The sequence below is a fragment of the Hippopotamus amphibius genome, chromosome 4 (genome assembly GCF_030028045.1).
Source record: "Hippopotamus amphibius kiboko isolate mHipAmp2 chromosome 4, mHipAmp2.hap2, whole genome shotgun sequence".
Lineage (NCBI taxonomy): Eukaryota > Metazoa > Chordata > Mammalia > Artiodactyla > Hippopotamidae > Hippopotamus > Hippopotamus amphibius.
In genome coordinates, this window is record NC_080189.1 from 4005525 (window position 1) to 4019471 (window position 13947).

The following is a 13947-nucleotide window of genomic DNA, read 5'->3' on the forward strand; positions in this document are numbered from 1 at the left end:
GCAGATGGCCGATGACACCCACAGTGAGGAGCAAGGAATCTACAAAAAGGACCTTTCTTTTCCCAATTCTGGGGGGGTAATATTTGAGAAGGAACCCGGAGGTAAACAACATCTCAAGATGGCTAAACCCAAGCACTGAGTAGCCACCCTGCAAGAGGAAGACGATAAATGTTTCCTAAGAAAGGTCTGCCCAAGGACAGATCATAAGAAAGTGCCAAACAGAAAAGGCTGTGACAGTATCCGTAAGTGAATGACATGAAAGGGACTCCAACTAAAACATCTTCCTGAGAGGCTGAGGCTCTTCCTCCCAAGAAGTGTCCCAAGATGAACCCTCCCAACAGCACATAACATGGAAACTTACTTCAAATGTACAACAAATAAACTGATATTATTGAGTTTGTTTTATGAAAACTATTGGACCCTAAGTCTCATGTGGTCTGTCCAGTACTTTCCAGTGTCGACTGTGAACCCTTGCTCTGTAGGTGCCCTGCATTCTCTCCAGAACATTCACTAACACTGCCATCTCACTGCAGCAACCTCCAAATCAAAGCACCAACTACAATTTACAAAGTGCGAAGGCAAAGTACAACTTCATTGGATTCTTTTTTGAGGAAGGGGATTGGAATTTTTTTCTCCCAGAAGATGGATAACCATAACCTCCCTTTAGGCAAAGGAGACCGTCAAAAATTTTAAAGCATGAAGGGCGGGTATGACTAGAGCTGTGTTCTAGAGAGTGAAAGAAATCTCTAAATGTGTATTTGGGTTCTTGGAACTTACCAGGAGTTTGCAATGTTTGCTAAATAAATGACTGATGGTGACTGTTTATTGAATTAATATGATTCAATGGACGAACCGTTTGTTGGACACCTGCTAAGAGGCACAGGGCGATCCCTAACTTACGAAGAAAGGTTTTCTAGTATCTTCTAAATTGTTACTGTGTGTTTGAACATTTCCCGGCAAGTTTTATTGGTGTCAATACCCTGCAGTATTGCCAAGAAGCCACTTTACCATTGGAACCGAAGGCATTTTTAAAAAGAAAGTACTGAATGATCTCCTGAATGTGTCTACTACATACTCACTGATGAGTGAATTTAAAGTCTTATAATACCAGCTATCCATATTAAAAAGACATTTCCTAAGGATATTAAATAAAATAAATGCGAAAAGTGTAACTACTTGAATCATAGTTAATGAGAAGGGAGATGAAGATATGACTTGCTGATTCAAATATTTCGCCCTGACCTCACTGGGGTAGAAAATGCTGGCTGTCACTTAATTGAAATAAAAGTATTCAGTCCTAAATTCTCATCCGACATAACTCAACAGCCCAGGAGTTTCTTCATCCACCAAAGGAATCTAATAACATTACTAAGTCCAACTCCACATATGCCCAACCCCCAGCAAATAGATATTAATGGGAACAATCTCTTAATAACACGCTCATGAACACATATGCCTCTCTGCACATAAAAATGTAGAGGCCAAAACAGGTGTAGCAAACACAAGGCAAAAGCTTAGAGCACAGAGTCAGGCTACACATCAAATCTAAGATCCAAAGTCCTCGCCCTCTTTCAGTTTAAAAAAAAATTAGAAATATTCTAAGATATTGTTAAAGTACATCAACACATGCATGGCGGCACAGCTTCCCTGTGCAACCCAGGTAAGGAATTCCCTCGCAAACTAACCGCAACCTAAGGAGAGAACAGAGAAGCGAGGCAGAGAAGAGGACAGCCGACCACGGCCACGCCAGGCTGTGCCGCGCGCGTGATCGCCGTGCAACCGACACCTCCGCGGGGATCTGCTTTTCTGCGCGCGGACAGAGATGCTTCCCTGGGCATGGCCCTCCCGCTCTGGGCTACTAGACAGGTTCTGGTCCGGCTCCTCGGGCCGCTGCCCGCCCTCTTTTCTCGGAACATCAGTAATCTCCTGCAAATCATTGCAGGCACGCAGCGGCCCATTAAAGTTAACGAAGCACGTGTGCCTGACACCGACGAGAGCGTGCGCCCCGGGGCAGAGCCCAGAAGGCTTCCCGGGAGGCCCTTAATGGAAGCTCCCGCCCGGGGGTCACGGGCTGACTCCGAGACGCCCAGCCTCCCCCCATGACCTCTCCCCCACCCCGAAAACGCGGCAATCCCAGGAAACTGCTGCATCTCTGCCAGCGAGTCGGCCGAGCCCCGGGCAGCCCAGAGCCAGCGCACCTGCAGAACCTGGTGTTGGCTTTGGGTCGATTCAACACCACCCCTTCTCACAAAGCCCCGCGCCCCCGTCCACCGACTGGACTCAGGGACCCCTCCCCGGCTGAGGAGGGGCCGGCGGCTCGGAATCCGCGAATCTGCGCGTGTCCACTCGCCCGCAAACTGCAGTCGCCACCTGCTCAGGTTCCCGCACCAGCCCCACCGCCGCGGGTCCCTTACCTTGTGGCCTTTCCCCGGGGGACACCTGACGTTATTGGAGGCTCCAGCTGTCTGATTCATGTCCGGAGGAAGTTGGGGGCCGATTCTCTACCTTTAAAAGTTCCTTGGAGCCTGGCGGGTGGCAAGGTGCGCGTCTCCCGGAGGCCAGGTGGTCCTCCCGGTCCAGCCGCGTCCGCGCGGCGTCCCCACGCGGCAGGTTTCCGTGGGGCCCCTCACTCAGGGATGCTGAGCCCTGCAGCCCGAGCGGAAGAGGAGCAGCAGCTGCCGGGACCCCGGAGGGAGCCCGGCCGGCGCGGGCGGCTCCGAGGGCGCTCTGCCCAGGGCTGCCTTCCCGGGAAACAGTCCAGGACTCTCCAGACCAGAAGCGCGAGCAAATCCAAAAGGAGCTCCGAGGACGGGCTAGGAGGTGCGTGTATGGGGAGGGTGGGGGCGGCGGGACTGGGCTCTTCCCCCGAGCAAGGGGTGGGGAAAGCCGCAGAAGCTCGAGGACCCCACACCCCCACGCCCCCCGGGCGGAGCCGCGGCTCCAAGGCGCGTGGCGCAGGGGTTCGCGCGCGCCTCCTGCACCGACCTTCGCACACCGCTCCACGCCCTCCGACGCCCGGGCTGGAGCCGCAGTCCGTGCGGACCAGGCACCGCACCCGCCCCGCACGAATGAATTGAGCAGGGCCACTCGGAGGGGCGGGCGCCCGCTCCCGCCTGCAGCTCCTGCCCGGGCTCCAATGGCCAAATCTTCCCGGGATGGTCGGGAGGTGGCACGCGAGGCTCTGCCAGGCGCCACTGCACAGGGGAGGCGAGGAAGCGGAGGGGGCGGAGGAGGAGCGGGGAGGGTACCCGGGTACCCGGGCTGTTTGGCAGAGTCCCCACCAGCTACAGCTGAGGACGCGGGCTTCCTGCTGCCGGGGCAGGCGCTGCGCGGGGTGGAGGTCTGCGGGGCCGCCTCTGCGTGACCAGGGCCGTACAGGGGGAGAGGGCAGCAGAGCGCATCCGCTTCTTAAGGCAGTGGAAGTATTTGCATGTCCCCAAGGTTTTTCCTTTGTATTTCCTTCTCTCTTTTCTTTTGGCGCCTGGGGAGTCGTGATCTAATTAGACAGCATTCGGGTAGAGGTGAAAAACTGACTCCTGGGAACTAAAAAAAAAAAAAAGGAAAAAAAAAATCAAGAAAGAGCAACTGGTCCATGAAGACTGCATTGCAACAGATTAGAATCACAAGTCTGAACAGTGGACCATTAAGATACAACCATGTTATTTAACCAAATATGAAGTTTTGTCTAGATTTATCTAAGTTGTGATGGTTGAGTTCAAATATTCTGAGTGGAGAATCAAGCCACACAATTCAGTTTCAATTTCCCAGCCCCACATCCTCAGTTTCATCATGTATAGAATGAAGGACAGAGTTGGTTTCACCTGTGGGAACCAGAGTTGCACAGTGAGTTGCTACCAGAAGCACAGCTCCACGTGGTGCCCCTTGAAGAGTAAAAAGGAGAGTTCAATCTCAGGCTCAGGTGTTTGCTGACGTTCATGGTCATTTCTTCAATAGTCCCCAAGTCCAAATAGGAATTGTCTCCATTCTGTAAAATAAGTTATCACGTACCATCGCTTTTGCCCACTGACAAAGTTCAAAAGTGACCGGTGACATGTCTGTCCTGCACGTGTGAGTGCACGTGTTGTGGCATCCACGTACCGCAGTGGACCAGGCTCGGCTGTGGAGGCAGATGTCACTGCAGGGAGGCTTTGCTTTCCCTGGTGTACATCTTTGGGTAAATTATTTCTCTCATTGATTTTACAGCTCTGAGGTAGGTGTTATCATGCTGTACTTTGGGTAAAGAAAGTGGCTCTGAAATATTGATGTGTAGAAGGGGCTTAGCCAGGCAGTAGACAGTCATCAGGTGGCAGGCGTCGTTACCACTGCCTGGAGCGATTGGGAGCACGTCACACTAACACTTATGCTCACGTCCGTTCTTTTCTGGAGGTAAAATCCACAAGTGGGTGGCGCCCTGAGAGTGTGGCCACATGGGGTTTCCCGCCTGTTGTGGTCGGAGTGCGGGTTGGAAAAGAATTTCCAGACACTGAGTATTTTAGAAGAGAGTGGGTTTATTGAGGACAAAGAGCAGAGTTTAGAAGGGACGCAATAAGGGCAGTGGGCCGACTTCCTGGCACACCAGGGAGAGCCGACCCCCTCGTGGGCTCGCAGCCAGCTTTTACAACCCCAAGACAAAGAAAATTCCTGCCGGGAAAATGGCATTAATCGATTGGTCAGTGCTCCATAAGGCAAAGGGTGTCGTTAGGTGATCGGTCGGGTTGCTGGATGTCAGATATTTTACCTAGCAAGGAGTTGGGGTGCTGTTCTATTCAGCCAAGGTCTTGGGTGGGGGGGGGCTGTCTGACCAAGGTCAAGAGAGCCCTTGTCAACAGCTGTTGTTGGGCTCAGTCCAGGGACTTCTTTTATTGTGTCCTTGCCATAGGGCGCCACACCGTCCCCCCTCCCCGCACTGCTCTACTCTCAGCCTCTAGAAATTCATCACAGTTCCCACTGAGGGTCCCCAGGTTCGTGTCTCCAGGCCTCCTGTTCCAGGGAAGCAGATCTCAGCCCTGCCTCCCTGGATTCACTCATCTCTGCAAGTTCCCAGGAAGCCCTGTGCCCTGGCATCTCTGTGCTTTTCTGGGTCCAAGAAACATCATCAATTTTCAGTGTATTCAGGTTTTTCTTGTTGTAAGGATAGGAGTAATGACTCCTAAGCTCCTTCCATGTGGGGCTGAAACCAGAAGTCTCTGAGTGTGTATTTTAGTCTTGGGGTCTCCTGATTTGTTTTTGTTTAATAATTCTTACCTCATTTTCTCTCTCCTTCTCTCATATTATACTATAAGCAGCAAGAAAAACCCAGGTGGTAACTTTTACAGCACTCAGAAATCCCTTTAGTTAAATAACCAAGTTTATTAGGTAACATTAGAAAACCTCTTTTGTTTTCAGCATAACTGCAGACTACACTGTCACTAAGCATAGGATCCAGTGGGATCCTCAGAAGGCATTTCTGAAGCCACCTTCTGTAACCCACATCACTATTTTTTTAATCTTGTTAAAGTATAGTTGATTTACAATGTGTTAATTTCTGCTGTACAGCAAAGTGACTATTCATTTTTGTACTCTTTTCCATTATGGGTTGTCACAGGATATTGAATATAGTTCCTGTACAGTAGGACCTTATTGTTTATCCATTCTCTATATAATAGTTTGCATCTGCTAATCCCAAACTCCCAGCCCTTCCCCTCCCCACTCCCCTCCTCCTTGGCAACCACAAGACAATCCTCTATGTCTGTAAGTCTGTTTTTGTTTTGTAGATTTTAGATTCCACATATAAGTGCACATCACTATTTTTTAATGATGAATACAAAGGCTAGAAAATTCACTGTAGTGTGGCCAGCTTTGCTAATGAATTGTACTATTGGGATGGTAAAATTGGGAGCTTACAGATCTGGCCATATTCATGAGTGATCCGTTTTTCCGTCCTGAGTAAGCAATACTGCACAAAAGATCACACTGTGTCAGGCTTGAAGAAGCACGTAAGAGGGATTCAGCAGATGGTTCCTAATTCTTTCCTTTCCTCTATCACTGCCCACTCCTCATACCCCCCACCTCCCACCCCCTACCACTGCCTTTCTTTCTGGACACCCGTGAGCTGTGTACTTGCTACTCTGCAATGTGGTTGCTGCCTTCCAAGTTCACCAAGCATCTTCTCAATGGCCCTCAAGGTGGAGCAAACATGGACCATGCCAGATGAGTGTAATAGAGGAGTTCTCCAAGGTCAAATCTGGAGCATCAGTCCATAGTTCTCAGCATCCTCCCTACCAGGAGTCAGGAAATCAGTACACAGAACAAGTCAGATACAACATAGATTTTACAGGGTTATACACAGCTTCACATTATTGGCTGCATTTAGCCCCTATTTCCTTGTCTGACAATTGTATATTTTGCTTTTTTTCTAACTTTAATTGGGAATTTAAAACCAGACAAGTGCTGATATTCAGTAGCTGAGGGAAGAGGGGAATCCTGGGAACAGCACTTGGGTTTCTGCTAATTGCTCCAGTGGATAGGCTGTAATGTCACTATCAGGCCACCAACACTGGCAGTGTTTACATCAACTTTTATGGGCCATGCCATGCTTCTGACAGTAAGATTTCAAGTTTGCCGATCTCTATCTTTTAGTTGCCCAGTCTTCACGCCATGCTAATTAATAAGCCAATGACAGAACAACAAAATGAGGTGACATTCTGTGCATTGTATTTGATTAAAATTCCCATCTATGATCATCTCTCTCAGAAAAATGGAGTAGTTTTAGTGTACCCACCTGCGATGCAAACTGGCTTCCATCCTTTACAGCAGAGGGGGGCAGAAACAAAAACCAGGGACACTTTGAACATGTGACTACACGTCAGTTGTCTCAACTTCAGCTCTGGATCTGGGAGAAGAGTGAATTGAATTTCCTGTAAGTCACTCTCTCCCATCAGGGTAAAGGCAGGACTAAGACAAATACATTCTGCCTAGGGGAAGTTTTCCTATGATGCCACCTCCCACGTCCACAATTCATGTGGTATCAACAGCCATTACCATGTATTGAGCACCTACTGAACCTTCAGTGGGCACTCTACGGAGCAGATGTTTCTGCAGGTCACTCATGTGAAGCACTTATTGGTCACTCTGGCATCTAGGGCAATTCTGGAATACTCCTAAATTCTGTAATGTCATGAGAAAATTTCCAACAGGTCTAGGCACATACTGTGACGGCTTTCTCCTCCTAGGAGCTGTGATGGATATTCATATATTTGCAGGTATATCATCTATTTCTTTGCAAGTCAGCCCAGAAGAATTTGTCATGTTGATTGCTTTGGCACTTTCAGCCCTTATTACAACCAGTTGATTACATAACCCCAGGCCATGAAATAGTCCAAGTCTGCCTTTTGCAAACCGTGACCACCAGTTAGAAGTCTGTTCTAAACACCCTGTTCTACAGAATCTGTTCTTCTTCAGTGAGAGACTCATGTCATCATACCCATTGCCTGTCCCGAGAGTGTGCCCACCGTGGCTGCCTTCGTTCTACAGGGCTTCTTGCAATGCTAGCTCTGCTCTTACTTGAAACGTCACTGTCTTGTACCTGTTTCCTTACTTCAAGTCTACTGGGTCTTCTCAATTGATGGCCTGATTAACTTTTAAATAGTCTCTTCAATTTATTTCATAAGGAAAGAAAAAAAGGCTATTAGAAGCCCTTGGTAGGCAGTGATAGGACTAAACAGAACTCCTTGGCTGTAAAGAAAGGGGTGTGTCCCAAGATTTCTGTATCTTCCTGCAAAACTCAGCAGCTAGGAGTAGGTGACGTCCGCAGTATTTTCACTTTGTTAAAGCTTCCACACGTAGCAAATCCTGGCTGTGTACTATCTTTAGAAGGTCGTTCTACGTGGCCTTGATGCTGGAGGGAGGGATCCAGAGTAGGGCTGGTGGGTCTCCACTGCCACGTCTCTCCAGCAGTGGCACAGGCTCTGCTGGCGCCCTGCCCATGCCCACCTGGCCATTTCTGTCCCTCTCAGCCCGACTGCCAGTGGCAAGTGCCTGTACTGATTGTCTGAGGGCCTTTTCTGCCCTCTGACTGGCGTGTGTGGCAGGCTGGAAGTGCCGCGGATTTCGTGCCCCTGCCGGCAATCCTAACCAGCTCAACAGTGGGGCTTGGAAGATAAACATCCCAGCCCTCGACCTGGGGTGAGATAACTCTGTCTCGGAGTCCCCAGTGCCCACGTGGCAAGTGATTAACAACGCACCCCTATTACGTCCCTTTTGCATCTCATGTGGCAGCCTTGAGAAAGCCCTGGCTGACCTCCAGCTGCAGGGAGAGACCACAGCTGACTGAGGCCCCAGCTGTTGTGCTTTGGAATCCATCACATCATCTGTGCCACATCCAGCCTCCCTCCTCCCAGCCAGGAGCAGAGTGAGGCGGGAACAGTAACATCTCTTGGGAGATCGGGGACCTCGCTGACGGCCAACTTTCATTCAAAGACTCCCTGAAGAACCTCCGTAGACCCTAAAAGTCACCGAAGCTTCTCTCCCTCACTCCTGCACTGGGATCAGACTTGCACTGTGGTCTGGTAGCTTCCAGGCCCCCTCTGTAGCTTCCTTTACAAGGGTGTTTTCCCTCATCAAGTTTTTCATGTTTCACACCAACGTGGAGTCTGTTTCTTGAGGAACAAGGCCAACGCAGCTCAATTCCCCACTCTCCTGGTGGTATTTCTGGAATCATCTTCCAACTTAACTACTTGTGCCTGATAAGCCCTGATGTAGAGTCCACTTTTAGGGGGCCCCAAACTAAGACACATTAGGAAGTACAACCTAACAGCCATAGCCTTAGTTTAGTTTTATTATATTATAAATCACAGGATAATTAGACCTAGACGAGGTTTCAGAGGGGATGCAGCCCAGTACACTCACGTTTCACAGGAGGGAGAGATATCAGGTCACCTCTTGGGCGAGGCAGAGGCAGGAGTGGAAGATTACAGCATACAATGACCGTGAGCTTAGTGCTGGAGATTGCTCTGTGCTATGAAAGGAACCATTCCACATGGTTGGTACAAAATAAGTTGAATTGGTGGCTCTCTTCCACCAGCGCAGATGCTGGCAAAACAAGCTGGGAATCCCAGGGCCCAGAACTAAGAGTCTGCAGATTCCTTGCGGGGTAAGCAGAGTCTGGAGTCTGCATGGGGAAAGTCGTTTACTCACCTGTGCACAACTGTGCTTGAGATGTATTTAGAAGCTGGTATGAACAGCACTGTTGAAGGGATTTGGTATCTATCTCTTAGTCAATATATGCCACCCATTCATCTATTCTCCAGCAGGGTTATATGAATTGTTTTTAATTTATTTTTTGGCTGTTTATTGCCACAAGCGGGCTTTGTCTAGCTGTGGTGAGCGGGGGCTACTCTTCGTTACGGTGCACAGGTTTCTCAGTGCGGTGGCTTCTCTGGTTGCAGAGCACAGGCTCTAGGTCCATGGGATCAGTAGTTATGGCTCGTGGGCTCAGTAGTTGTGGTGCAGGAGCTTAGCTGCTCCACAGCATGTGGGATCTTCCCGGACCAGGGTTCGAACCTGTGTCCCCTGCATTGGCAGGTGGACTCTTAACCACTGCGCCACCAGGGAAGTCCGTATGTGAATGGTTTTGATGTTTGCAGAGGTGACATAATATTAGGAAAACTTGGAAAATCATGATCTCTTCCATGTCCTTGCTGCAAATAAACCATGCAACAGTGATTAAGTGAATCCTTTCCTACTGCCCTTTTCCTTGACAAATAAAATCCCAAATCATCGTTCGTTGGTATTGGTCTGATTGTGCGGCACTCCTGGAAATAGATGGGTGCCTTATGAATTGTGCATAGTCACTCAAGGTACCAAATTATTATTCTAAAACCATATAAAATATTTGCGTGACAAAGTTTATTCTCTGGGTCTTATTATTTTAATTAGATGTTGTAATCATGCCAGGTGGATTCAGCAAAATGACATCGAGCATTGGCGCTTTGTTTTTCTCTACTGGCTTTCCATCCCCTGCTGTCCTTCTCTGCCCCTTAGATCTGCCAGCTCTTGTGTTCTGTCTGACGGCGTCACTCACCTTCCCTTTCCCCGATTCTGCATTTCAGGCTGCTCTTCCCACACTTGGAGCGGCTTCCTCCATCCATTCTGGCCATCACTCTCTGCCCCCTCTTCTTTAAAACCCAGACACACGCTCAGTTTCTGCACACGTAGGGCAGACATCCTAATGATCGACTCCAATACATTCATTCCCCAGGAATTTACACCCAATTATGATATTGATGGTGTATGTGTGTGTGTGTGTATAGCTATACATGTGGGTATTCATATAGCTCAAATATGACCTTAAATTGAAAGAATCTGCATCTCCTAAAGTAATTGTCCCTATACCCACCGGAGGAACTGAAATATTTCAGTGCAGAGACGTAAAAATTTGCTCTAATGGTATATACTTTTTAGGGAAATAAGTGAATTATTCCACTTTGAAAAAAAATAGTCAATGAGGCCCTTTCTTTTGATAGTGGTGGATCTGGCTGGACTCTAGTCCAGTTAATGATTTTGAATTATAGTCTAAAGCTCTATTAGATGGAACCTTACTAATTTGGCAGAAATCTGAGCTGGTTTACTTTTGTACCCTCTGCGATGAAGAGGTTGACTAAGCAAATCAATAGTGCAAACAAAACCAAACTCTCTAAAAGAAACGAATGTTTCAAGCAATGTAGCACATCAATTACCTTTCTCAAAATGGTGAAACACACTTAACATAAAATGTGCACCTTAACCGTTTTAAAATATACAATTCAGTGTCATTAATGCCTTCACAATGTTGTGCAGCCCTCTAGTTCCAGAACTTTTTTTATCACACCACGTGGAAACCCTGTCCTGGTTGTGAAGATCCTTTCTTGGAAACCCACAAGCGTGTGCATTGGCAGCATTGTTTGCAACAGGCAGGGAGCTGGGAGCGAGCTCTGTGGTCTTCACTAGGAGGGTAAATGAGGAAAATGTGTGGACGCCCTGGAAGCACGATGCAGTAGGTAAACCAGCGCTTGACTTCTGTACAGGTGGTCAGACAAATTCCTTCTCCTCAGAGGTTGTAGACTTCGTTTGTCCACGCTACCTTGTTCACGGCTGATGCAGGATTAGAACCTGAAGCTTTGCTGTGGTTACAGATTATTGCCAAAAGTTCGGCACAGCCAAGGTTTTTAATTTTAATTTCCTCAAAATCTCCTGTGGGCAACGCAATGACTCAGAGATTCAGCTGTTTTCACTGTGCTGTTCTGTCTTCTCCACGTGGGGCTCCCACAGCTGGGGCCAGAGGGCTCGTGCTTCCTTGGAGAGGGCACTTGCATCTCTGCTCAGAGTCCACTGGCCGGAATTCGTCCTGTGGTACCAACCGCCTGCACGACAATTGAGAATTGTATTTTTTGTGTGCTCACAAAGGAAACAAAGTAGATGGTGCTGAGGGTGAGCAAAGATTCCCACAACAGAAATCTTTCATCCAGGTTCTTCCTCCTTCACGATGCCGCTTTCAGGTAACGTATCAGCACGTGTGTTCACTGTCCTATTAGAGGTGCAGCCCTTCAGAGCCGTCCATGCAGGAGACCAGGAGGTGGGGGTGCTGGGAGTGCAGGGAAGCTCTAGGTCACCGGCAGGAGGAGCACGTGGCCTTTGCCTTGAGGACTCAGGAGGATTTCGGAAGAGAAGGAAAATGGTTTGGGTTATTCTGAGCCACAGGCATCACTTAAGGAAAGGTGGGAGGGAGGGATTCTTACAGCCTGACTTGGTAAACCAGGCAGGTCAGTCTAATTCTAGCAAAATGGTTCTGTAGAGAAAAAGCTGGTTGGATCTTTGAATGCTTGACTACAGAGCTTGGACTTTATCTCACAGTTAATAGGCAGGAATTTGTTTGCTAGCCACTCGTTCTTAGCAGGAAAGAAGGATGTGCTATTTGATTCTCTAGAAGCAATTTCACTCTCCATTTGTATTTGCAGATTCAGCTTCAATGCCATTTTCTTACGTTCTTAAAGTTCAACAGCAAACACTCGGGGGGTACTGGCTGTGCACTGGTACCTTGGGTTTTCTAAGACTAACCACCCGGTAATTTTGCAATATGCCGTTCAATGGTGCTCTTATCCATGGAGGACCCGGGAAAGCCAAAGGCACAATCACGGCCTCTCTAAGCAATGGTGGAGCTGCAACCTTGGCAGTGAGATAAAGAATCTTTAATAGGATAGGCTTGGTGATGCCCATCATCTGTGCTACCCGGACTCCCTTTGTGTGACCTGGGGCACTTGTAGCCATCACTTTGATTTGTAAGGTGGACCATCATCTCCAGGTACACTGTCCATGACAATATATAAAATAAAGTTGAACATTCACTGAATACAGTATTTGTGGAATAACTTCATCCTTCAAAACAAAATGCATGCTTTTGAAAGGCAAGTAAATGAACAGAATACCAATAATCATTGTTGAGGTATCTGTGTTTACTTGGGATGGAAATTAAAATGGAGCTCCTACAAATCCTAAGGGGTTCAATCAAAGCACGTTACTTGGATGAGGACACCATACGTTTGCTCTTTCACGCTGGCATTGTTAATAACCTAATAGGGTCATCATTACGTTCTCAAAGAGCAAGCAACTTTTTATTACTGTACCCTGGCTAGTCCTAAAGAAAACAGTAATATAATGATCATTTAGGTAACATCAAAGCTCCTCTTTCCCTGCAAAACTTTTATGTTCTTCATGATTCGGTAGAGAAGTAGTCAAGGTACAAAACAAGAGGGCGGGATAGACACCAGCCTGAGGATGTACACCTGGGAGAGGGGGCCGGAAAAGATGGGATTCAGCTGTGTCTGTACAATAGCATCTCCTTAAAAGAACTGAAGCAAATACGACAAAATGCTAACATCAGATAAAGATCTAGTAGGATGCCTGTGGTTACCTGAACGCTTCCCTTTATTTGAAATAATTTATAATTAAGTAGAGAGTTATAAAATAAAGCAGCAATGAAATCTATGAATGGTCCTAGAGACTATTATGAGGAATTTTGATTTATTTGAATACAGTTGAATGTACAAGGTAGTAATATGGATTCAGGTATTATAAGTAGTCTTCATTGAGAAATTATTTTTAAGCAACTGCACAAAAAATATGTAAACTCAAAGAACATCCTGTTCAGAATGATATGACTCAAATTCATTCCAATCAGTCCCATGGAGGGTAGTCCTTAAGTCAAAGGACAGTTCATAATTCATATCTTTGTTCTTTTAATCCACTTGGTTGCTGGAGAAAATCGCACTCGGGCTGCAGATGTCCCAGCGGGACAGGCACGGGCCCCGAGAGCTGCGGCTGCTCCTCCGCTCACTGAACAGAGGCTGAATCCAGCGTTGCCTTCTCTGCAAATCTAGGGGTGACTTCAAATCTTTGAGGAGTGTGAAAAATGGCATAGAAATCTAAAGATCAGTGCACTTGAATGGTTCCCCTCCCCGGCTTTCTGGCTTTATGTCTCACCAGTTACACACCACTCTTCCCAGTTACACACCTCTATTCCCGGATACATTCCACTCTTCCCAGTTACACACCTCTGTTCCCAATTACATTCCACTCTTCCCAGTTACACACCTGTATTCAGTTACATTCGACTCTTCCCAGTTACATACAACAGTGCAAACTCTTCTATGGTCATTTCCTGTCATTTGCAGTGGCACGTTCTATACTGTCTTGGGAACACTGAATTAGTGAACATTGACCACTGCTCCTGGAAGAAACAGTGTTGGTTTGCTGCAAGCCTCTGGTCACCACATTTTCATTAAGCAATGAATACAAAGCTTCTTTAATATGTTTTCTGTGTAAAGACACCATATTGAATATGTACTGTTGAATCACCAACATCGGACTCACAACCGCCAGCAGTGTAGCTCGTGCCTGAAGGAAGCTCACCTCACACACGTGGTTTCTCCGTGA